The sequence below is a fragment of the Amblyomma mixtum genome, chromosome 1 (assembly GCF_055824585.1).
Source record: "Amblyomma mixtum isolate Tamu chromosome 1, ASM5582458v1, whole genome shotgun sequence".
NCBI lineage: Eukaryota > Metazoa > Arthropoda > Arachnida > Ixodida > Ixodidae > Amblyomma > Amblyomma mixtum.
The window spans coordinates 196896935-196920661 of NC_143012.1; the positions used below are offsets into that span (position 1 = coordinate 196896935).

At 44.9% G+C, this 23727-nt stretch overlaps 1 protein-coding gene and 1 long non-coding RNA gene across 33 annotated transcripts in view; one reads left to right on the forward strand and one right to left on the reverse strand.

Moving 5' to 3' along the window:
• LOC149370499 (uncharacterized) overlaps positions 1-23727 on the forward strand; it is a 586025-nt gene that overhangs the window by 204705 nt on the left and 357593 nt on the right. The gene's annotated exons all lie outside the window — the stretch shown is intronic.
• On the reverse strand, positions 8385-14935 carry LOC149370500 (uncharacterized). Its single transcript, XR_016285759.1, has 3 exons — positions 14611-14935; positions 13624-13804; positions 8385-9379 (listed from the first exon to the last, which is right to left on the reverse strand). It is a non-coding gene; the product is annotated as an uncharacterized LOC149370500 (long non-coding RNA).

Sequence of the window (23727 nt, forward strand, 5' to 3'; positions counted from 1 at the left end):
CGGACTGGGCGTAGAACCACCCGAGAAGGGCTCCTTAAAAATAGCTCTCGCTGTCACTCTGAGGACTTAGGAGTATACCGGCCACGCCAATAGCGTTCACTAGCTGATTTTGCGCTCCCTGGGTCCTTATCGGGTACAAATAGCGAATTGTGCGAAGCCCCTCAAAAGCGCCTCTGCTTCCACAATCGATGCCTGCTTGGTGTTATCGCGCGGGAAGCCTTTAACGATTAACGACTTTGCCATCTGCTCATCGTGCTTTAAGGTTCGAAGCCTCCGCTCGCCCTCCATAGAGCAGTCTTATTTGAAAGAAGAGTACGCTTTTAGCGCGGCGGTTGACCAGTGAACACGCATTACCGTGCGTCCATCCACGGGCTCTCAGCTCTTCTCGAGTGCCGGTCTCAGGCCGGATGCCTTCAGTCGCTCGCATGCATGCTGCCCATAAAAGCTCGCCTCCGCCGCTGGAGGTCGACCCACGCTGGCACAGACGCGCTCCGTGACGAGCTGGGGCGCTTTACGAGCCATTGTTAGCCTTGGATACAGGCGCGCATTGTCGCACGCCCCGTTTGATGGGCGCATTGTCGTTTACGTATACACGCGCTGTGCGCACTCTTTACGGCGACGTTAGCTTTGCCACCGTGGCGCTAGTCTGTGCGGCAGGTATTCAACTGCTCCTGCTAGTGCTGCTAGAAAAAAAAGAAGTGTTATAGCCCCTGTGGAAGCCGGAAGTAGAACTAATAGTAGAACGTGAAAAGGCTATAGAAATTACGGCGTGGTAGGAATGCGTCGTGGTCTTCGAGTTCGCGCCCATTGTCATGGTAGCCGTTGTCTTTCTCACGACGGTGCCGTATGCCTTGCGCGGTATGCCCACACATTGGCTGGAGTCATTTTGTTGTGATAGCCGCATTGGTCCCTCTGAACGCACGTCACCTGACCTGAGCTCGTGCACTCAGTTGTTGCGGGTCGATCAGCGGTGCTTGAACCGCTTTTCAGTGATTTTCGGCAGAAATTTCTCCTGTGTGGCAAATAGTTGTAGTCATTTATTTGGTGTTTTCCTGGACCATGCCTTGGTTTTTAATTACTATTCATCAGATTGCTTAATTTAGCGCAGGTCCCAGTTGGAATGCGCGCTCACGCAGTTGTGAAAAATGACCATTCAGGTGCAAGCAAATGTGAAGACAGGCGAATTTTAATTGATTGCGATGATATGCAAATAAGATTTGCGTTTACATTTTACCTATTGCTAGTATAGTTGTTATAGTGCTAGGTTTTATGGCGCAGACGCGTTAATGGCTGCCGTGCGTCTAACAGAAGGTTAGAAATTTCTGCTGTGCTAAGGACTGGATTTCTCAGTGAAGTTGACCACTTCTGTAAAAAAAAAAAAAAAAAAGAGCGGTGTTTCATGTTTCAGTCTCATCGACCAAAACATTCTTTGTTTACGTTCTTACTTGACTATCCCGTTCGAAATTTGTTGCACGGTTCACAATTGCATGCATTCTGCTGAGATGAGTTACGCGCAATTAAAATCGAATCGGACAAAGGGGCAAACATTTTCCTTTGGCGTCGAAGTCTGCGCGCTGCTTTTTTTTTTTGCGCTTTAAAGGAACCAGAGCGACGCCAGGTTTCGTTGCTTCAGTAACCAAAGACAGAAGGAAGCTTTCTGATGCATCAATGATTGATCTCTCCTTAATTGATAAATGTTCCACGTTTCTTCGCATTACTATTTGAGTGTCGATCATAGAGTTGGCGTTCTCATTACTGCTGTGTGCATCACCACTTACAAACATTCCATCTCTTTCTTTGCAGGTAAGCCTTCCTGAATGTTCCAGCCTTTCACGGAAGCTTTCAACCCCGTCACTATTCGAGAAGAATCTTCTCTTGATTTGTTTTAGCTTCGCCGGCAGCGACGCATGCACGGTGAGTCACCTGATCTCAAAAACAGTGCATGTGCTTACCTGGGAAAGTATTTTGCGCCACGGCCGAGTGCCGTTGGTGACAAGCTGCATATAACAAGTCTGGCATGCCGGCCATTGCTACAAAAGAAAGGCAGGGTAGAAAGCCTTTGTCACTCATTTCGATTTGTTTCATTTTCCTGCGTAGCGTTTACAATTGATAGTGAAGGATACACGGTTCTTTGCTAGAATTCGCGCGTATACGACGCATTGATATCAATACAGGAAGTTGATAAAGAAACGAGTACGCCGGTTCGTTGCCGATCCCACGACAACCTGCCTCCCAGCCAATGGAATATTCCGCATGTACAAATATTTACAAAGAAAAGCGGCGTGGGCGTCTGCTGACACGCCAGGCATTTATTTATCGACAGCAGGATTATACCAAGCTCGTCTTGGTACTGAGCGCGTGTTCAAAAGACGTCACTTGAGACACGATGAGCACCTCATTACGTAGGTGGACAGTGTACGTAGGCAAGATTATACTTATAATTGGTAAACAACACCTCTACGTGTCATTGAGAGAAAATTCATTGTGAGTAGCTGTGTTACTGACGTGCGGGTTCAGATTTAAAGCGAAAAGACTAATGAGGAAGTTCAGAGCCTAGAAAAATCGTCTAGTTTATGTCGAAGAAGCTGGCCTATAGCGCGAGAGCTCGGTCCCGCGGCACTGCGCGCTCGCCGTCGTCTTCGTTAAGTATAACACAAATCCATGTTTTCGCATTGAATCGAATACAGTAAAAATCATTATCTGTAGATTTTTTTAGGGTTCTGTTATCACTCTTCGTACGTCCCTATAATTTTGTTATTTCCTGCGTGCTCACGCTTCAACCTGTAATAAAACGCTTTATTGAATCGAAGCTGAACTTTTATCCGCATGGTAGGAACACCTGCAATGCAAAAAGCAGTGCAGCGCAGCGTTCTCTTCACTGCAGTCCGCTGCAGCACCCACCGGCGCATTGATGCCCTGCCAACGAGCTACTTGTTGCGCGCATTGTTAGGCGGGATGAGTGATGGGCAGCTGGTGATTCAGAGGCACGCTACTTGCAGGCGCGAGGGACAATGGACCGCTGACAGGAACGCGCCAGCGAACTCGCATTACGCGGCTGCCCCGGGAAGTAGCATCCGCGTAGTTCGGCATCAGCGCCGTGCCTCTTCGTGCGACCTGCCAGCCCTTGGGAAGCCGAGGCGAATAGCTGCCGCGCAGCGGAAAATTACTCTCAATACAAATTTGCCTGTATGAAAGTAGAGAGGGAGTAAGCTGTCTTCTAGCGCAAACTCCCTTTTAGATGCATCTACGTATATACGGTATGCTGCCCAAGTCCTGGGGTAGATTTCCATCACTAAAAAGGTACGGAGTATTTACGGTTGATATTTTTTCTTTATCATCACTAAGTCTTTTAGGCCCTTTACACCACCGTTGTTTTACACTTTGTTGTGAAATCGTACAGAAAAATATTTTCCATACCTTGTGTTTGGCGCATGATAGCCTTAGATGCTTGTACGCCACTAAACCCAACACAACACAACAGCAGGATACGTTGTTCGGCGAGTTGGTTCGTGATGAAGGGAAGGTAAGTGCGCAAAAGGGACGATCACGAGAGAAGAGACAGGACGGGACGAGAGCTCGTCCCGTTCTGTCTCTTCTGTCGTGATCGTCCCTTTTTGAGCACTTACCTTCCTTTCGACAACACAACACACAAAACGGTTGGCAACGGAAACAAATTCCCTTTTCAAAACGTGCGAAGTTCAAGCAGTTAACGAAGGTTTTAACCGAAGCTTCAATCTCCTTTATTTGCCAACCTCATGACCTTTGTCAGCTCGTCTCCCATTAAAACCCGCCTCCCATTGATAACTGCGTCAAGTTGCTGTGCTTCGCAGTTGGAATATGATTCGGTTGCCAAGACTGAGCGTATATTTAGCTATCGAAATCTACTCCGTGACATGGGCAGCGTATACCCTGCCCGTAAAAGGGAGTGCGCTGAGGGATAGCTTACTACCTTTCTTACTCTTTGCTTACTGTTTACTTCGTAGAGCTTCGTATATTATACCCAGACGTGAACTGAGAAAACTAGTGAACACATCTGGACCCGAGCAGAACATGTGCGACGCAGTAACGCGCTGTCGTTAAAGCGCTTATGTCTTGACCTTCTTCAGTGTTCGAAATGACCTTTCGTATGGCCTCTCAGGGGCCACTGAGCAGCGACCTGGAACTGACATTTGAGCTGTGTCATTAAGCAATGAAGAGTCTGATGTGCTTTCTCTATATATTTTTTTCTAAATCATCGTGATCTACTCAAAAGAGTGCTTAAAGTTTCTTCAGAGAAGTTTTGACAGCTGCTATATTCGCGTATGAAGAGGATAATCGCTCGCAAAGAAACCTCTTCACGATTACCTTTTTTTCAATATCCTGTAGAATTTAATCCAGGGTTTAATCCTTCTACAGGATAATGCGTGGTAAGTAATACGACAGCTATTTTATGCAGCAACTTTCGTTGTATTATTATCTTCTTTTTCTGCCACGCATTGTTCACCTAATCCTAGAACCAAAGCTTTTTGGTTTATTTTCCCCCGGTAATGTAGTTATTTACGCAAATTCGTTTGTCCCACTCACGTTTACTTCCTCCGGTTGTAAAGCTGCCTGAAGTGCGCTTGAAAGAAAATTATTGAGAAGCTCGTTAACATGCATTAGCATGAGGGTCTACTGTCTTAATATTTTATTCATTCGCCCTCCGCGGCCTTAATGCATTAATTGCACATTTCAACTTCATTAACATCCCTACCTTTCCTCTTTATCTCTCTCTTTCAACTTTGTTTTTACTTAGCAGTGATAGAGTAATTACACTCGCGCTTTGAATTTTCTCTAATCTCTCCATATATATGCGAGTATATTTGTGCGCACTACTAAAAAGGACGCCAAGGGCGCCTTCATCTCATTTTTGTTCTTAGCGGAAGTTGACTCTATGACTCTTTCTGAGTAGGCTGATACTGTAAACAGGAATTCCTATGTGGGAGTAAAAACTGAGTAAGCTCTCCTCTATCGCACCCCCTTCTATAAAAAATTGTGCTCTTGAAGACAGCTTTACACCCTTTTTAGTCCTTTGTTTAGAGTGTAACTTGGCTGATGACACCGAGACACGTATTTCATTTTTGTGGACTTTTCTAGACTTAAAAGCTTCATTTTCACTGATAATAACCGGCTTGTCATTGCGATACCGAAATCTATCGATCTGGGAGAGCTTAAATTTGTTCTCAGACTCCTTCTATACACTTCCAGAGCTTAAAAGTGTTCTTCGATGCTTTCCAAGAAGGAAAAATGATTTTTTTGTTTTCAAGCGTTTGTTGAAGTTGCCTGGTAGTTATCGCACAGCAAATTGCAGAGGTTGAGCTGGAATCAGTGTTCAGTCTCTTTCTGGCCTATATACAGGCACTTGAATTTACCGTTTTCTTCATGACAAACGAGCAGGCTCACGACACCTAATCCGTGGTCAACCCCATAACGCTGTTCACACGTGCAGGGGTCCAGCGTTTGATAGCTCCGTTGGTTGTTTTTGTTTATTAATCTATTTTACTTAATTAAGAATAGAAACTGGCCGATTTAAGTCGCTTTGTTTTAGTCCTCGGCAGCGGTAGGTTCTAAGGTGCTGTAATTTCAAAGAGAATGTATGTACAGAGGGCAAAACGCATGTCTAGAACACGTTCTGAGCCTATTTCGGGCTGATCACGCGATAACTAGCGATAATATTTGGTTAAAAATGGTCTGGATGTAAACATGGGCAGTTAAACTCATAGAATTTAATCGTCAATTTTTGCCTTCTTGGTCGCAGCGGCTTTGGGAGCGGCGGAACACACAGTTTGGTTGTTCTAGGCATGTGTTTTGCCCTCTGTACTATCGCGCTCAATATCAGTTGCAACGCGCGGTCATCGACCGGGGCTCGTTCCGTGGTGTGCCTCCTCCAAACAGTCGCTCGGAATTCTGGGAGAAACTTTTCCCTGAGCGGGGGTGCTGCTGTTTCCTGGAACAGCAGTTTCTCCCAGAATTCCGAGCCACTGTTTGGAGGAGGCACACCACGGAACGAGCCCCGGTCGATGACCGCGCGTTGCAACTCATATTGAGCGCGATAGTACTCTCCATGAAAGTTTTTCGCGGCCCCTACAACACCGTTAGTCGTTGGTGGATATGAAACACCGTGAAGCCTCTGGGTGATTGCGATACAACCGCAGATGTGTAAATAATTTCGTCTACTGGCTCGCAATACTAGTGCGTATCAAACACTGGGTCACGCCGCGCCGAGCTTGCGTGAGATCACATTCCTGAATTCCGCCTTAGGAACAATTCACACCTTGACAGCAGGGCGCTGTTGGTGTGAACCAGGTAGATACGCGTAACGGGTTCGGTTATCGTGTTAGGCAGCGCCCTCTGTTGGGGAAAATGAGACCGCTCTATACCGCAAGGCATTCCAATGTGTATTGCAGTGGCGTTGCCTTTGTTACCGTTGCTTTCCCGCGCCAATTCCCACCGGTATATAGGTAGATGTGACAGCTTAATGCCACATCGCTATGACAGTTAGGTCTGGACGTCGTCAGTTAGCGTCCCTTGTGTACGAATTTGAGCGATCAGGGCTGGGGTGTGACCTTTCGAGGCTGAAAATTAATGCCCACTTCTGCGTTCAAGATTTTCTACTGGGTAGAAACAAGGACACCCGACTCAGTTGGTGAAAGAGCCGTCAAAGCTTGTCCTTCGAGCTGTGATAATCGTCAATTCATATTGAAGCAGCGCAAGAAGCTTCAGAAACGTCCACTGCGCATACCCTTACAAAAATTTTTAGTAACATTCTTTAGAAAGTCTTTCGACAATTGTTAATAGAACCTATCAACATTGAATAGAAAGTCTTTTAAACGCCTTTGTACATTGTAGTAACAACCTATCAACCGTCTTCCGACAATTGGCCACCGATATCCAAAAGACTCAAGTACATAGAAAGTCTTTATACTTCCTATCATCCCCTTATCGAGTTTGTATACACTTCCTACTGACCCCTTACCGACAATGTCTACCAACACCCTATTAACGGTCTTCCGACAATTGGCCACCGTTATCCAAAAGACTCAAGTACATAGAAAGTCTTTACACTTCTTATCAACCACATACCGACAATGTCTACCAATGCCCTATCAACGGTCTTCCGACAATTGGCCACCGTTATTCAAAAGACTCAAGTATGAAGAAAGTATAATTCCTACATCAACTTTTGGAAAAGTGTATGTTAACTACACAGTACAACACTTTTACCAACATAGTTTTAACACTTCAAAATCATTTTGTGAACACTATCCTGGAGTGCTTAAAGAATAATAGAAGCAAAATGCAAATTATTACATTTATTGTGCACAAGTGTACATACGCGCTACAACACATGCATGATGCATCAAAATATTTTATGGAGAACAATATAGGAACAGAATATTGCCTTCGGCACGCTTCCCCTCAGTTCCCTCTGAGTAACAATGACTGACACACAGCAATTGAAAAACATAACAGGTTTTAATTCACGATGTTTCGGCTGGAGGACCAGCCTTTTTCGAGTATAGTATAGCATTCGAAACAAAAGCTGTGCGCTTCAAATGCTGTAGTACACTTGAAAACGACTGGCCCTCCAACCAAAACATCGTCAATTAAATCCCGTTAGGTTTTTCTTACATATATACGAGGTGTTTCAGGGAAGACTAAGTAATTTTCAAAAAACAGGTATTTTGAGATGAATGTATGGCTTTTTCAGCATAGTATTACCAGTGTTGGCAGGCACCAGAAAACTTGTGAAGAGTCTTACGTAATAAGCTGGTTAGCTAATTTTTATTAATGAACCTTTTCACTATCAGAAACTTTGTTAAAACATTAAGTTGGGCTAGTTGGTAACGGCTTGAAGGAATCATACTCTTAGCGGTAAGAACACACACAACACCAAGACACACACACACAGGACACCCGCTAGACTTCAACTATCTTTACTGGACACTTGTACGACATAAATATGTATCACTGAGCACACGCAGGTGCCTCGTCATCGGCATCAGGTCTAACTACGCCCTCCCCTCTCCTCCAAGGCATACGGTTGCGCCGATAAACAATCCCTTTTTCTGCCAATGCCAGGGAGGGAGTGCTTACACACATGTCACCCGCCTCTTGAATACGAAAGGCCTGGGAGCCGAGAAAAAGAAAGAAAAATTATCGAAGTTCAAGAGGCGGGTGACATGTGTAAGCACTCCCTCCCTGGTGTTGGCAGAAAAAGAGATTGTTTATCGGCGCAATCGTATGCCTTGCAGGAGAGGGCACGGCGTAGTTAGACCTGTTGCGGATGACGAGGCACCTGCGTGTGCTCAGTGATACATATTTATGTTGTACAAGTGTCCAGTAAAGATAGTTGAAGTCTAGCGGGTGTCCTGTGTGTGTGTGTGTGTGTCTTGGTGTTATGTGTGTTTCTTACTGCTAAGAATATGATTCCTTCACTATCAGAGTTAGGCGTCTAGTTGCCATTAGAGATTTGTAGCAGTTACATGCACTGGAGGGGTTTCTTTCCCTGTGTGCTTTCAAAAGCGCATGCATTTTCGCACGATGCAGCCAAATTTTGTCGAGCCACAGCGGCGAAAGTAATCATGTTTTGTACATTCCAGAAACTGATATGGCTACTACGAACAACTGGCTAAAAGTCTCTAACTGCAACCAGTTGCAAACCTGTGTTAGTTAAAAAGTTAATTATCAGAAATTAGTTAACCAGCTTACTAAATACACCTCACCGGCTTTCTGGTGTCTGCTAACACTGGTAATATTATGCAGCAAAAGCCATATTTTTGAAAACTACTTATTCTTCCCTGAAACACCTGGTGCATATAAATACTGCTCACTTTCCTGTACAACACAGAAACGAAATAATTTCTTCTGTAACATGAAAGTTCCATGAGCCACATAACAAACCCGTGGAAAAAAACTGCATGCATACACACACATCTCTCCAAAACAGCTAAAAAATCCCACACAGTGAAACAATGCTTACACTGTCTTAAGACCAACATTAAAGGCTGCAAACACTAGCGAATTAAAACAAATGCCAAACATATGCTAAATGTCCCCATGGATGTAGATATTAAGCTATGAGCTGATTTTAATAAAAATGCATCAGCACAGAAATGCTTAAGCGACTTTGTTGGTGCACTATCCTGACACTTGTCCTCAATATCAGGCAGCCTGCTTGTTGTTCATCATCATCATCAGCCTGACTATGCCCACTGCAGGGCAAAGGCCTCTCCCATGCCTCTCCAATTAACCCTGTCGTTACTTGTCTGCATCACCAGTGGAAGAGGTAGCGTCCTAGTGATGAGACGTGTGCACGAACAGGTAGCCTTCTCCATGGCAGAATGCAGCAGCAAGAGAACTGCACAAGAAAACATTCAAAGTATACAGTTATAGTAACTTCTAATAGAATCAAACACGGAGCAGCAACAATCAGTTAAATGTGCACTAAAATGCAGCACTCCGAGTGAGTTTGATAAGGCTGCTGAGTAATAGCATAAGCAGCAGTCACAAGACTAGAACTAAATGTAATGCGTCCTTGAACAAGAAAAAGCTATAACATGCTGTTGTGTTCAATTCTGCCCCCACATTCGAAGACTGAATGATATTCACAGGAACTGACATTAACATGTTACACCTAATTAGGCAGGCTCGAGACAAGGCGGTAGGTGACTATAGGTTCTAGGAACAGTAGGGGAGAGTTATTAGTAGAGTTCGCAGATAGAAATAGTTTACGGATTATGAATACCTTCTTCCGCAAACGAGCAAACAGGAAGTGGACGTGGAAGAGCCCCAATGGTGACACTAAACATGAAATAGACTTCATACTGTGTGCACACCCTGGCATCGTAGAGGATGTGGAGGTCCTCGGTAAGGTCCGTTGTAGCGACCACAGAATGGTAAGGTCTCGTGTTAGCTTAGATTTGAAGAGGGAACGGAGGAAACTGGTGAAGCGAAAGGCTATTAACGAGTTAGCATTAAGAGGGAAGGTAGAGGAATTCAGACTGTCGCTGCAAAACAGATTTTCCGCTTTAACTGAAGAAGACGACCGCAGTGTTGAAACAATGAATGATAATCTTACAGCTATCGTTACAGAGTGCGCCGCAGAAGTAGGTGGTAGGATGGTTTGACAGGATACCAGCAAGCTATCTCAGGAGACTAAAGATCTGATTAAGAAACGCCAAAGCATGAGGACTTCTAACTCCACAGACAGGATAGAACTAGCAGATCTATCGAAGTTAATAAATAAGCGCAAGGTAGCCGACATAAGAAAGTTTAACGTGGAGAAAATCGAGCATGCTCTAAGGAACGGAGGTAGCCTAAAATCAGTGAGGAGAAAACTGGGCATAGGTAAAAACCAGATGTATGCGCTAAAAGACAAACAGGGCAATGTCATCAGCAATATGGATAAGATAGTTGAATTAGCCGAAGAATTCTACACAAATCTATACAGTAGCGAATGTAATCATCAAGTTACTGAGGGAGGCAGTCGAGCACAGCAATGGGACATCCTGCCAGTAACGAAGGAGGAAGTAAAGAAAGCCTTAGGAGCAATGCAAAGAGGGAAAGCAGCTGGTGAGGACCAGGTAACAGCAGATTTGTTGAAGTATGGAGGAGAGATTGTGCTACAAAAACTAGCCACCCTGTATACGCAGTGCCTTGTGACCTCGAGAGTACCAGAAGCTTGGAAGAACGCTAACATTATCTTAATTCATAAGAAAGGAGACGTCAAGGACTTGAAGAATTACAGACCAATCAGCTTATTGTCCGTTGCCTACAAAGTATTTACTAAGGTAATCGCTAATAGAGTCAGGAAAACCTTGGACTTTAGTCAACCAAATGATCAGGCAGGCTTTCGTAAAGGATACTCGACAATAGACCACATTCACACTACCAATCAGGTGATAGAAAAATGCGCGGAATATAACCAACCCCTATATATAGCCTTCATTGATTACGAGAAAGCATTTGACTCAGTGGAAACCTCAGCTGTCATGCAGGCATTGCGGAATCAGGGTGTGGAAGAGTGTTATGTGAAAATATTGGAAGATATTTATAACGATTGCACAGCTACTATAGTTCTCCATAAAGTCAGCAATAAAATTCCAATACGGAAAGGTGTCAGGCAGGGAGACATGATCTCGCCAATGCTCTTCAATGCCTGCTTACAGGAGGTATTCCGGGGACTGGAATGGGAACAGTTAGGGATAAGAGTTAATGGAGAATACCTGAGTAATTTGCGATTCGCTGATGACATTGCCTTGCTAAGCCACTCAGGACAAGAACTGCAAAGCATGATCAACCAGTTAGACAGGCAGAGCAGAACAGTGGGGCTGAGAATTAACATGCAAAAAACCAAAGTAATGTTCAACAGCCTAGCAAGGGAACAGCAGTTCGCAATTGGTAGCGAGGTGCTGGAAGTAGTAAGAGAATATGTCTACTTAGGGCAGGTAGTGACCGCAGATCCGGATCATGAGAGGGAAATAACTAGAAGAATAAGAATGGGGTGGAGCGCATATGGCAGATTCTCTCAGATCATGATTGGTAGCTTACCAATATCCCTGAAAAGTATACAACAGCTGTATCCTACCGGCACTCACCTATGGGGCAGAAACGTGGAGGCTAACAAAGAGGGTTCAGCTTAAGTTAAGAACAACGCAGCGAGCTATGGAAAGGAAAATGATAGGTGTAACGTTAAGAGATCAGAAGAGGGCGGAGTGGGTGAGGGGACAAACGCGGGTTAATGACATCTTAGTTGAAATCAAGAAGAAGAAATGGGCTTGGGCAGGGCATGTAATGCGAAGGCAAGATAACCGCTGGTCCTTAAGGGTAACGGAGTGGATTCCAAGAGAAAGCAAACGCAGCAGGGGATGGCAGAAAGTTAGGTGGTCGGATGAGATTAAGAAGTTTGCGGGGATACATTGGCGGCAAGTGACAAAGGACAGGGTTAATTGGAGGGACATGGGAGAGGCCTTTGCCCTGCAGTGGGTGTAGTCAGGCTGATGATGATGATGACCAAATTAGGCTACCACGAAGAGATATTTAGCCATTCCAGTCATATTAAGATAACATGCAGGTCATAAAATATAAAAATTATTTTGTGTTTCTGATTTGTCTGCACAAAAATTCAGGCAGCTTTTGTTTTCAAAAGTGATGGCACAAAGACATTGCAATATAATGCACATGTTGCTGTAGATAATGTATCATTTGGAGCTATACCAGGTGTTAGGGGAAAATGTATGAACAAAGAGTACAAAGGTGAGCAAGTTCGTCAGGGCAAGAGTGGCACACTCTAAAGCAAATGAATCAAAATATTGTTACGTGGCAGGAGACGTTCACACCCCGCAGAACACTGGTGCAGTCACACTGAACACAACACAAGCACAGGGCGCACCGGACGCCAAGACACAAGCCACCGCGCAGGATTCAGAGCCCGAGCACGCGCCAAGCGCCCTCTCACTTCGTCTGCCTCATCGTCTCTGCGTCGACCCGTAGCAATATTAAGGCACACACTGCGTCAGATACAATACTTGTAAGTAAAGCTGCATAGAACTACAAGCGATAAAAGCCTCAGAAACGTGCCCCTAAGGGAGCAGCTGGACTGGTAGTTTTTTATTTGTCCCGCAGCACATCCCTCCAGTGCTGAGGCCTGCTCATATCTGTTTAAGTTAAGAATACAAGGGAAGCAAGCAAACAAGTGTTCCAAAGAAGATAAAAATGTGCACTTAGGTTGTTCTTTAGGAAATTACCTGTCACTAATTGCAGCAATAAATACCTCGAGAAAGAAAATAAGTTATTTACACAGCTTATTACAAACCTTGATGGCACGGGAGAAAGGCAACATCAAATGCATCGGTTCAAGTAAAGCCAGGGGTCTTGTTAAGGTCACAGCAATATTTGTTGACTTAGGCTCAGCTAGTGTAATGCAATCAGTAACTGAAAGTCGGCATGAATAAAAAAAACAATGCACCAATACTCAATTCCAAATGCATTTCAACTGTACAGTGCAGTCAGTTGTGACAAAGGGAGTGTGAAAGAAAACCTCAGCAATGCTCATGACATCGAATAAGCACCTTTCTTCTGTACAGCTAAAATATAAGCTTTGCAGGGTTTCATGTAATGCAAGGATAACCTGGTAAGGTATCAATTATTGATGCTTGCAACAAATATGCTTCTAAAGCAGAGTGCTCCACTTGAACGCCAATATTCAATTATGCATTGCCCGTTAGGCCATGCCTATCACATCACTGGTTCACTTCAAACATGCCATACCTTGTAAGAGGTAGGTACTGCTGAAGTAAACCTATAAAATTTATTTGCTGCTTTTAGACTGCTGTATAAAGGTCATGAAGCAGATAATTGTTTTAATTTGGTCTATACAGTGGTCAAGATTTCCAAGCACGAGAGGCATGAGGGAAAAAACTATAGAAAGCATTTCACACTATAACACAATGCACTTGACTAGGGGAGTGCTTTCATGATGCCCGCAATATCTTTTCCCTTTCTCTTGGTCCTCTTTTAAAAGAAAAAAAAAAACGAAAGAGAGAGGGAGCCTGGACCAGAAGATTTTTGGCAGGCTAAAAAAGACAAGGAAAATATACCCACTTGTCTACCTATCCTTTTACAAGTGGCACATGCTTGATATCCAGTGTCAATGGCTGATAGGCTGAACTAGCAGGTCTTGATGTCATTTGCCTCTGGTTGAGGTAGCATTGGCTCGATGACAGATGAAAGCTGGTGCAAAAGTAGCGTGATGATACCGGTGGAGCAGCTGTACAGGGCTTGACTGCGGGTGCATTTGAAGAAAGACTGCATTAGAGCCATGCTTTCATAAACATCACAGAAGCCACATCCCATTAAAACCTCTAGCTGTTCAGTCCAATGTGTTCATGAGTGGAGGCTAATTATTAATTACCTATGCCTCCAATAGTTAGCAAAAAAATGGTTTACAAAGCTTGTCATACTTTTCTTAAAGCTATTATTCGCGAATCACGTTATACTTTTATCGCTTCAGACTGAAAATGGGGGAATGACATAAATGTAGTGAACGTAAAAAAATAAAATGACAACAAACCTTCCATTGTGCGATTACCTCAGCTGCACTGCAATGGAATGGTTCTGCTATTTTTAATCGTCGTTTCGTTGACCAGAACTATCAAGAAACACAGCACTTGATGTGACTGCGACGTAGAACGGGCAATGCTCCTTATCCAGTAAACACTCAGGCAGCAGAATCAAAAGACGCACGCCGCTACAAGCACTTTTCGTTCTTATGGTCTCCTTTTCACGCGCTGCTCCTGTTCAGTCGGAATAACGAATCAAGCAGCACCCCATAGTTCTCGGCGTGCAACCAAATTCTATCACATAACTCCTGCGCCGAGGAGCTGACGCAAACAGCGTGAGGCGGCGGGTTAAAAGTTGCATAGTTGGCAAGCGAGCGTGTCAGAACACCTTCTCTCTGCAAACGATCGCGTGGTGCCCGCATTTTGCACCTCACTGCGAACAAGACGTGAAGACCAACCCAAATGCATTCGCAGCCCTCAATCATACCCCCGACACATCGCAGAAGTCATTTTCCAGTTCTGTACTTACATTTGTCAACGTTCACGGGAAGCCGTTTCTTCTATCGGGCATCGGGCGCCGGCCGCTCTCGGCGTGGTTGCGTCAGTACGTCAGAGCAGTTTTTGAGCACTGCGTGCGCGTAAGAACGTCTTCCGCAGCACTGGAGCCATCTGTCACCTTCCGAGTTCAGTCACACTACCACAACACTAACGAGGCCGCACATTTAACACAAACAAACTGAAGAAACGCACCCACATCACAACCGTCGCACCCCGCCAACAAAGAGTCGTTTCAGCGTCCTAAAAAAGATAGTGTAGCGCGCGGCCAACATGAGACTCGCAATCCGCCGCCAGCGAATGGGAAAGTGGCGCTAATGTCGCCTAACTTTACACGCGTTAAAAAAAGAATTGATAAAGCCCTTTTTGCCACAAACTTGTTGCATTAAACGACAAAATATTTTGTTTCAATTACAAAGTCAGCAAATTGGAATGATTGCGGTGAAAAAATGTGACTACTCACAAGCATCTGTTTCTGGCGGCGCTGCGAACGAAAGCTTGGAAAACCGGGCAGCATGCCGGGCAGCTAAAGGCGACGCATCTGGGGCCAGGAAAGCCGCAGCCGCTGCACGGCTGCACTGTCTGCCTAGTTCTAAGGCTATAACTCAGCTCCCCGTAACTGCGTCGCAGAATAAGGAATGATGATGATGTTGCCAAACGCTACTGGTTTCGGTTTTGATTTTCGCATATTGTGTGGCTTAGCGTACTCTACACAGCTTGGCTCATGCGATTTAGTGTACGTGTGTGTACCTAGGGAACACGAGCGTTCGCACGCCGCTCTAGCGTGACGCGCGAAACTTTCAAGGCTGCGCTGCAGCATCGCCTCTGTTTTATGTGTGTTTATATCACGTCATTGGACACCTTGCACGCTCTTTGCTCGAGCGAGCCCCGCCGACAGTCGCGCTACCGTAGTCTTTTTGTGTGCTTCCTTGATTGCTTTTTGCCTCTGCCTTATGCTGTCCTCGGCTCGGCCTCACGTCCGCTGATGGCAGTAAGAAAAGGCGAAGACTGAACACATGCTTTCGCGCGTCTACTCCGTATGACTACGTTAAAACCCAACACTTTATTCCAGGATTCCTTAGTCATTGCATTACGGGAAGATAGAAAATACAGCTCTCACCACGTTTTCCCTCGCCAAAGCTTCGTACCGTGTTTGCGTTGAAGGAGATGCAAGTGAAGATGCGGAAGAGGCACTGCGCCTGTGTTTTAGCGGTGCTCAAAGTGGGGGCTGCTCTCACCCTAGCTTTTTCCATACTGGAAGCTCCTCTGTGGCTCAGTACTACCGAAAAATGTAACAAGTCAAGAATGAGGGCTTATAGTGCTCCAATTGCCGTGCACCTTCCTCATGCAAAGCCCTTGTTACCGCAGTTGAGTACAGCGGGCCGCTGTTACCTGTTTTGTTTCTCTATACTTCTCTTTATAGTATCGGCCGCCGAACATGAATAAAAATTAATATTGCCTTGCCTGAAATTTCGCATGTACAGTCGCTGAGGAACGAAGCAACTTGAGTTCTCGAAGCTGTAAGCCTGCACACGTTACACAGAATTTACTCAGAGCGCGAAGCGGTGCGGCCCTTTTCGCGCGGGGTTTTTCAGTCCCGTGCGATCAGCCATTGCTGGTCGCTCGAGGAGGAGGGTAGTGCGAGGGTTTAAATTGGGCGCTCCCACGTGGAGTGGCATAGTGTACCGGGCACTTTTGCATGGCGGGCAGTGTGCAGGGAAAGTGTGCTTGCGGTGCAGGTTCAGGAAGCTGGTGATATAATTTGGGCGCCATTTGGGCTAGCGAGAACGTGTCATTCAATGAGTGTGGAAACACATCGGTGCAATGCTAAACTTGAATTTTTTTGTAGCTCGCAACAATAATCCCTCTGAAACCTCAGAGTGAAACGCTCTTAATGCTAGTGTGTTTTAGCACCGTCGTACGGTACATCACTGCACGTTAAAATATGACCTATCAAGAATTACAACAATATCAACACCAACGTGTTTCGAATTGGCAGAGTTGTTGTACAGCTCTGCTGGAATTCTTTGTTAGTTCTGAAATGTTAAATCTGTTTAATGACTGCCTGAGTACAGAATTTAAGGACGAATACGCAGCAGAAAGCATTGTTTTCGTGTAGAATGAGCCATCAGCGAAACTGATTCGCTGTAACGAAGTCATCATTGCGCTTATGTAACACAATATGTCACTAGCTCCTATTTTTTCTTAAAGTTCTTTTAATTTCCTTGAAGTGCAAGGCAATAATACTTGAGTATTCTATGAATTCATTCACTTTGTACCAAAATTATTTCGTTTGCTGGTAACTTTTTTCGTAGACTTTACACAATCAAAAATTGTCACTAAATGTCTTCAATTCAAGGCACGTTTCTGAATTTCGGAAAAATGTTCTGTTATGAACTTTGCCCTTTTCCCCGCACTCGAAAATGCGAAAACAGTAAATCTAGTATTGAGAAAATTGAACTGAAATTTCTAAAAATCCACAGCGTGCTCGGCTATGGGAATGTGATTGCAAATTTTTGTTTCGTCTTCAAGGTTAGTTAAGTTGCCGGTTTGAAGTTGTCGGCTACAGTACTTGATTATTTTTGGCTTTTATTTGTTTATTCGCATCACCAAAATGCTTTCTCGGTTCGTAGTATATTTCTATTGACAGCAGTATATAAGCAGTAAGAAAATTGTATGAACTTTCTATCAACAAATGTTGATAAAATATGCCCTAAGAAAATGTGACTGCAAATGTTTGTTTCGTGTTCAAGGTTGCTTTAGTTGCATTGACATGTTAGGCTAGAGTACTTAATTAATTTAGGCATTTATTCTCATTATAAAACGTTCTGTCGGTGTCTATAGTATGTTTCTACTGACAGCAGTACATAGAAAGCAGTAAGGAAATTGTATGAACTTCCTATCAACGAATGTTAATAGAATATGCTTGGCTAAGGGAATGTGAGTGTAATGTTTGTTTCGTGTTCAAGGTTGTTTTCATAGCTTTGAAGTGTTCGCCTACAGTACATGATTTGAGGCATCTATTCGCATGACCAAAAATGTTTTGTCACTTTCTAGAGTATTTCTGCTCACAGCAGTCCGTAAAGAACATAAAGTATTAAAATGGAATATATCTGCTGTTTTAAAACGTTTTCCCATATCCTGATTACATTCCAAACGCATTTGCTGCGAATAATGTTGGTCGCTTTTCGATATAGTGAAATTGTTGACTAGCTGCAACAGATTCCACCATGCAATCAGGTAAGATGTCGTCACGATTATGCGAACAAGATAGCGTTAATCACCTCGAACACCATGCAGTTTGTTCATTTACTTCGCTCAACGTGTCAAACTGCACCCAGCTTTTCTAGTAACTTTCTATTGACAGGAGCAAATACAAAGAAGTAACAGTCTACCAACATTGTATTGACAAAGGTACATAGAATGTAAAAATTATTTTCTAGTAACTTTCTATTGACAGGAGTACATACAAAGAAGTAACTTCTATCAACGTTGTATGAACAATTGTTGATAGAATGTAAAAGTTACTACAAGGTTACTAGAGTCAATAGAATGTTAATACAAATTCTAAAGAAAGTTGATATCCATTTTTGTAAGGGTAAGCGTCTGTGCGAACCGCAGTATCTCTGTTAATGTACTAGAGAGGCTATCCCGCTGCAGTAGGCACTCCGTCGCTTTGTCGCGATATGCACCGGCGATGAGCTGCAGGAAATCTGATTTGAACCCTTCCGTTCGTCAATTACGAATCGTAGTGGTTGTTGGCAGGCACCACGTATTGTTCTGCTTGTGGGCGAGTTAAACTTCTAATGAGCGTCACGGCAATCGGTAGTGTGTTGCTCACCTGACTTCGTGAGCACGCTACTCTGGTGTATATCTCCGAACTTTGTGCAAAACCCCTGTAGAAAGTAGTAAAGACCTCAATGCATAATTATGCAAATACATTTGTTGAAGTACTGCACAAAACGTCACGATACTCCGTCGTTTGCTTTCTCTTCGTATTAGTTGAAAATTTCTCTTCAACACATTTCGAGGAGTCGCTGCTTTCTTTTACTCAGAGCGTTCCAATTAATTTTTCGGTCGGTTGTGGTTTTGTTATTTCTGTCATTATTTTTCACCTGGTATTACACAAAATCACCTTGTGTTCTTCCTTGTTTGATACAACGCCAAGTGCAGGTGGAACTTCGGCGGTTCCAGCGGCGCTGAAAAATTTCACGCCAGTAACAATCGCGTGCTAGTGAAGGTTACCTCTTTTGAAGTATAGGTCACAATCGACCGTAGCCTTCACCACGCCAATAAAACAGCGTTTTCGAGTTGCCAGTGCCGTTGCTATTCGCTGCTCGATCGCAAAAACTTTCTAAGAAAGTTATGAACTGACTCTGGCGCTCTGCTCTAAAGAATCGATTGAAGGCGCTGGAGTTGTGATCACGCTTCGTGCAGGTTTGCAGCTTTAATCGGTTCGCCACTCTTTGCCTTCTTTCCGGATCTCTTAAAAATGACCAGCGTTGTATTTTGTGGCGCCTTTTAATGTAAAAGCGTTATAGCGGAAACGATTATTAAAAACCCATGGTGATGAGCGACTCGAATATTTTCTTCGGATGCACTACATCTTACCGGATAATGGCACACTTGTTTTTGATGTTCGTTTAGTGAAGACGTACGTAAGAACGAAGAAAAAGCTTCCACTTTCGCGTATCGCACACGCACTCACAACACTCACATACACGCGCGCACTCTCACACACACACATGCACACACGCATATGCGCACACTCACACCCTGACACTTTCTCACACATGCGCCGCATCAGAGGCTCCTATGTAAATGAAGCACATAAATGTTATCCAGAGTGCATTCACGTGACTAAGGAGCTGAAAGTAGCGCTTTTCAGATGAATGGTTGCTAGAAGAGAAGGAAAACACTTTGGGGAAAACAGGTTTCTGCGACGGAGCCATTGGATTTCGCTTAGTGGCCTCCCCAGAGAAGGGTTACTTCCTAATGAGAGCATCTCCAAAATAGCAGCTCCGCCTGAAACCCTTGCTCTGGCCTAAGCTTCCGAGGCTTAATTTTCCTGTTCATGCTCGTGCATACTTGTTAGCCCTTTTATAAAGTATGTGGCCCAGTTTCTTTCCTTGAATCGCCCGATTCTAATGAAGAGAAGGAAATATTTCAGTTTAGTCGGTACTGCTTCTTCTCAGCTGCGAAGAATTTTGTTATTCCTGCTCAACCCTATAGAGTCATTCTCCTCGAGCTCCTTTTGGGGATGTGGGGGCCTGGATTCGTACCCCGACAAATCCAGCTCATTAGGGAAAGTGGCCACTTATGGGAAAGGCCGGGTATCCCGCAGCGGTTTCGTTTAAGGGAATGGGTTGGCTCGGTTTTCGACGATCGCGACGTCATTTTGTCCCAAGTGCGCTATAAGCATCGCTGCCTCTTTCGGACGTCACTTGACGGCTTTCCGAATAGCCGAGACCACCACACCACGCAAAGGATGCCTGATGCTTTTCTCGAAGTAAACATCCATTGTCAATGTATGCTTTAGGGGTTCTAGTAAGGGAGCTTTTAGATGCATTATTTAGTCAAGGAAAAGTGGAAAGAGACCCGTCTCCGTTTCCGTGCAACCAGGGAAATAGATTTGATACGCGCATATTGAAACACGTCAGTAGCAAGTACTGTGTGCCTTTGAATGGCAGGTAGTAATTGAGGTTTTATATATGATTTTACTTCAAAACTATGGGCAAACTAAATCGCCTTTGTTTGAGCCAGGACGCGAAATACACTGCAGTTTCCGAGCTTTGAGTAGACAGCGCCTGGCAGTGACGACACAGTAGCGTCCGCGATATTCCTAAGCACAGCATGGAAACATTCTAACGGACGATCTCTAAGTAACAAAGAACATTCTGAGAAGTAATCTTTAAACTCAGTGATCGTCTTATCGCGTTACTGTAACAATCTGTTCAGTCACCATTAAGGAGTGTCTGTCTGTCTAGTAGCGCATTCGGTCATCAAAATAGAGTGAATGAAAAAAAAAAAAAAGATGCCGGCAGTTCACCACGAGGACATTCAGCTGCGTGACTGAAACATAGGCGCTGTCAAAAAGCCAGAAAAGGTGTCGATGTTAAATTGTCCCTGTTATGGACTCGACGACTTGTTATTTAATAGTTTATTGGGAGTACACAGTGTCGAAGCGCCACAGAGGCGGGCGTTCTACTAATCTCGCGATCCACTTTACGCCACTTGCGAGACCGGAGCGGCTGCGTCGATAACGCCGAGCCATTTGTTTCACCTCGGCGGCTGTGTTTCACAGCGGGGCTCTATGAAGCGGGGAAAACCTGTTGGCGAACTAGTTGCTTCTGTGGCCGATGTTTAGATGCTTTTTTTGTGGTTGTTATCTCTGTCGGTTGTGCTTTCTCTTAGCGCGCGGTGCCAGATGGCACCGTGCCCTCAAGTCGTATAGGGCACCCCGTCTGAGCGGGCGTTAAAACTTTTGGCTCGCTTCGAGTGGGGACAATTCTCGGCACGCGAGCGAATGGGCCCCGCGGCTTCGCTGCCGGGAGCGCTTACCGTTCACAGAGGATCGCTTCTCATACGCCAGAAAGGAGTGAACGAGTGGCTGTATGCGCCTCCTGCTCTTGTTAAAATTCTGCTGCACACATACATGGGATTAAAAAAGGAGTAAGCACTCGTGCATTTCCGTTTATAAAAGGGAATGTGCCATAAAGGAGAGCTTTTACTCCCTTTTAACTCCTTTATGTTTAGAGAGTACTTTCAAGCCTCCCGGGGACTCAAAACGGAAAGAAAAAGCGAGTGGAAAGTTCGCTTCATTTGAGTGACACTTTCATTGCGCCGTTTGTATTGTGTGCGTACTGGTAGGCGGGGTTTAACATCCCGAAGCAACACATGGGCTTCGAGTGCCGCTGTAGTGGAGGGCTCCGGATTAAGTTACACCACGAAGTGGCTTTCTAACGAACACTGACACCGCACCGCCTAGGGGCGTTTGTCGAGCTTTGCCTCCATCGAAATCAAAGATACCGGAGCGGCATTACAGTCCTTAAGGTTAACGGAATTCGTCCAACTGGAAATGAACGCCCGAGAGGAGAGGCTGCCAGCGCGTCGGCCATAATGCGCAAATGATGAGCAAACACTGCGCTACGAAGAAAATAAAATAAAAGGGCTACGTGAAGGATACAAACACAAGGTGTAGACATTCCGCAGGCCAGTCAGAACAGGACACCACGCAATTATCTCCCCTTGCGTCATGCGCTGAGCGCTTTCCCGCATTTATCTTTTTTTTTTTCGGGGCGTTTACCATGCGGTGCTCTCTGCTACAGTGGGGCATACGCCAGCTACATCAGACCGAATAAATTTGGATTGCTGTCGAGGCAAACACAGAAAAAAAATGCGTACATCAAAATACATCGCAGCACTCAAGCGGGAAGAGCCGGCTGCCTACTGGGAGTTACGCGTTATACCTATTACGCGATAACGTAGAAGCCTGGTCGGAGCAAACAGCCGGCGTTCTGCGTCCGCTGCAGCGTAGCTGATTTGTAGGCAGGGGGTGTGACGTCATGAGGCCACGTCACATATCGCCGGTGTGGAGGCGAGCATGGCGACAGTCGGCAGACGTATGTGCGGACGTGTGTGGACAGATCCGCTTACGCTGTTACTATAGCATTGACGCACGTAGCGGAATTAAATGTCCGCCCAAGCTTTTGGATGAAGTATGCCGAATTTGAAAATTGTGGTAGCTCGACGGTGCTCAAAAATAAACGAACAAGCAACAGTAAATGTCTCTTATTTGCGTCTGGAAGCCGTAATCTTCGGGGAATGCAGGTGCATTATGGAAAAAATTCAGGGGGCACTTTGGCAATCTAAAGTGCTGCAAGGCGAAAGCGTTTCCTGGCCACTGTTTGTTTTTATTTACTTTTCTATTTTTAATATCTTGTTCTCTATTCATTTTTTGCTCCTTTTCTTAATTTTATTGTTTCTTATTTTTATTTTCACATCCTGTTTTTATTTGTTTTTATTTTTATTTTATTTTTCTTATTTTTATTTTTTTCCCATTTATTGACTTTACTCCTTTTATTTTATTTATGAAGCCCATGCATTCACTAGATGCGCCTTTATTCATGCTGGAACCTTGAGCCTTTTAAGCAGTGACGCCGAAAGGCGGACGAATCTGCCGATGCGTCTGTCGACAGGGCTGCCGACGCGTCTGTCGACACTCCTGCCGACGCGTCTGTCGACGGGGCTGCCGACGCGTCTGTCGACACGGCTGCCGACGCGTCTGCTAACGACAGTATGAGGCATTAAAGGCTTTCGCTTTAATAGGTGCATGCTCAGGAAATAGTGTGGCAGCGGGAACAAGTTTGTTCGGAGAGAAGCCCTCCTTTACGCACTGGCTGGCGCAGATTGACTCGCTGGCGGCGCTAGACGACCTCGAGGTTGTTTGTTTACCTTCTCTTCTCGCAGCCGTCTTCTCCGTTCGGTCTCTTCTTTATCGCTCACCCTTTTCGGCCCCGTCGTTCATCACGAATCGAAGGTTAGGTGGGCATCCTTTCCTGTGTGGCCACTGCGTGCGGCTGTAATGACGTTCGGAGCCATTCCTCTTGTTGGAAATGTCGCGATAAAAGCAGTGGTTCTCAGGATTCCGGTGTGAGTAAATTGGGTTCAGGACATTTCTTTGGGGCTATAGTTGGTTCACGGGAGTAAGCAAGCAGTACTGCGCTCCCAGTAGAATTACGGAGGGAGCCACACAGGACATGGAAATTTGGTCCATTCTTAACCACGTTCTTAAAGGGACACTGAGGAGAAATTGAAGTTGGCTTGTATCGACAGAATACCAGCTCCTGATTACAAAAACGCCACTCATACTGACAACACAGCTCTTGTAACGTAAAAAAGAGCAAGAACCAAAATACAGGTATCGCCGCCACAGGCCAAACTCGCAAGTACAAGCGTCATGACGTCATATAACAAAACAGTGTTGCTAGAACCAATGGTTCTAGCAACGCTAGGACACGAGAAGCACAAATCACTGAGGCGCAGCCAATGCATGCGCAAATCTCCTTGACGTCGCCAGATGGCGCCACGT